This window comes from Electrophorus electricus, chromosome 25 (assembly GCF_041902795.1).
Source record: "Electrophorus electricus isolate QZ-2024a chromosome 25, ASM4190279v1, whole genome shotgun sequence".
Lineage (NCBI taxonomy): Eukaryota > Metazoa > Chordata > Actinopteri > Gymnotiformes > Gymnotidae > Electrophorus > Electrophorus electricus.
The window spans coordinates 10177034-10180000 of NC_137521.1; positions in this window are offsets into that span (position 1 = coordinate 10177034).

Genomic DNA, 2967 nt, shown 5'->3' on the forward strand with positions numbered 1-2967 from the left:
GTTACAGGATAAACAATTTGTACCTAACACTGTTGATTTTAATCACGCTGATGGGGCTCTTTCTAAATAACAAGGCTTTCTGCCTGTTCCTCGTCTGCAGTGGTTCTGTGTTCTGCCTGGATAATTACAGTCTGAGCAGAACGATGCCTGCTCTTTGCCCATTTGTGCTCTGTGCTGCCTCCTGGTGGTTGGTGGAGGGAGCTCGTTACATGCCATGCTCTTACTTTCTTGTCATTTCATTCCAAGCTCTCACAAAGCTACAGTTTTCCATGGAGCTGGAAAAAGCAGGCTTTGGATTGTCATGGTAACAGATTTAGCTCTCATGCTTGGCAACAATGTGTTCTGGTGGCGATTTCTCATGTAGCCTTTGGAAACAGAAAAAAGCAAGATGCTTTTTGTTGCCATGTGATAGACAATGAGCCCTGCACCTATTTCACTGTAATCGTAAATGTAGTGGTTAATTTACTTTTCATGAACCAGGGGTTGATGTGTTTTGTGTGTGTCTGTGTGAATGTATGCGTGCATGTACATTTGCGCACGTGTATATGCGTGTATGCATATGCGTGTTTGTGAGTGGGTGTGCATGTGTGTGTGTGGGTGTGTACATACGTGTACATCTGTGCGTGTGTATATGTGTATGTGTGCATATGTATGTTTGTGAGTGGGTGGGTGTGTTGTGTGTTGGGCTACTGTGATGCTGACTATTTACAAGTGCACTCCCTTAAATGTGTTCGAACTGAAAAAAAAAACCCACTAACAGACATGAATCGCTTCATTGCATTATAGCTTGATTTTGCACAGACGACCCTGGATAAATAATAACCTTGCTGCATGTTATGTTGTATTGCTGAATTACAGCTTTCTTGTCATCTAGAGTCATTTCCCCTCCACTTTCCCCATTCAGCCTGTGACACTCTCCTATAACAATTATTCCAATCTTCAATTATCACATCCAAATCTCAGTTTTACCTCTCTCAGGCTCCCTGGGCTCTGGATGGCTCTTATGAGCGTTCTGTCTCTCCTACACCCTCATCTTTACCAAAGAAAAACGCTGACGGTGTTTTCCCTTCTGGGAGGTTAAGATAATAGACTTTCACTTTTTATACATACTAACTGCTTTAATAACAGCTCATAGATTGTTACTGTTGGCTCATTTGACTTAAACAGCTTCATATTCTGTTGTTTCACATTCTCACCCCCTTCCCCCCACATTTAAGGGCACATTTGTACCAGGAGAAGAGCTACAGATAATGATAGGTGTTTGATATCTTCTCAATGTCGTACGGGGCGTTTTCTGTTGGTACAACAGAAGACGACCCACACAGAAAGCCTCCCACCCTTTGCACCACCATGAACATTGTGCTCAAGGTAATTTCCACTTCAGGCAGACACAGTGAAGTCCATCTACCAGGCTGCTGCAGGAATACAGGACGCAGTCTATACTGAGAGACAAAAAGGGTTTCTATGGGGACTCATGAAAGGGTCCAAAATGAAACAATAATAAGCATTTAGGGTACAGATGCACACACACACACACACACACACACACACACACACACACACACACACACACACACAGGTGCCCTGCCATGAATGTGAAAATTGATGCCTGCTACTCTCTAATTTTCGAAAGCCTGCAGCGCGCATGACGTTGGCGCTTGCTCTGCGGGGCTTGGGGGTCCTGCCTCAACTCTTGTTTCCATCTCGTCTCCTTGAGCTCCGAGACTGCGCTCCCCCTAAGTGGCACATCTGGCTTCCATAAAGCCACTGCAGCTGTTCCTCAAATTATGCGCAGCATTCAGAGGGCCCATGCCACAGAGTCTCCAACTGGTCTCTCACCCACTGGTGAGGGGAGGTCACCCTCTCCCTCCATCTGAATGTGACGACAGGGTTCGCTCCACCCGCAACTCGCCCGAAGGCCTATAAAGCTTTTCATTTGGCCTCGATATCCACAGGGTTGTGCTCACTAGAAAATCATTTGTTTACACTTTATTGCGTGCAACCAGAAAACAGCCGTCTTAAGACTATTAGACGAACGCCACAGGTCCGAGCCTGCCATGTACGCATTACTCCAACTTCATTACATAGTAGTTTTCATTTGCACATTTGTTTCTGTTTCACTGTTTTTTCCCCCGCGTGTAAAACTTCAAAGTGTAGCACAAAACAGTTGCCAAGCAACAATTTCTTTTTGTGTGTGTTCCGTACCCCAACAGCGGGTTTGGTTCCATTGTTGTGAGTGCTGCAGTAAACAGGTATTGCAGCTCACACGAATCTGGGTGCATTTCCGCGCACTTTGTCTCCTACGTGGAAACCACTGAGCGACATGTTTTCATAAAAGAGCAAATATGGACGACACTGCACATCCCTCTGCACTTACTCACATAGAATAACTTCTGCTGGTCCACCCAACAATTATTTAGTGAATGCCACCAGCCGCCAGGCTTCATTCAATCAAAATGGTAGGTCTGTTGGAGATGTTGCCAGGCTGGCATTGGACTGATGTGTTGTAAACGCGTGTAAAACGTGCAAAAAAAAGTAAACAACTCCAAGCTTACTGCTTTCCACTGATCAGGAATATTGATTTGTATTGTACTACAATTTTTTTTTTTTATAACCTACCTAAGCAATTGTAGATTTCAGCCAGAAGCAAACAAATGATGGTGGGTTTTTTCTGAATTGTAACAACTGTTCCAATTAATACACACGTGGAAAATTACCTGTCACCTAGCAACAATGCGCAAGCCCGTATTCATCAGGGTGAGTATGAATAATCACGCAGCTAACTGTGCCGTTGGTGGAGCATGCGGGAAATAATCTCAAAGAACGAGAGTCAGAGCGTCGATACGGCAGCTGAGCCTAATAAAACCTCAATGGCACAATGCATGTCACTAGTGGCAAAAGTTGCTTCACCAACCTACACGACTCCAAAATAATTTCTGCGTGTTTCTTGTGTTTTTGGTTGCATCA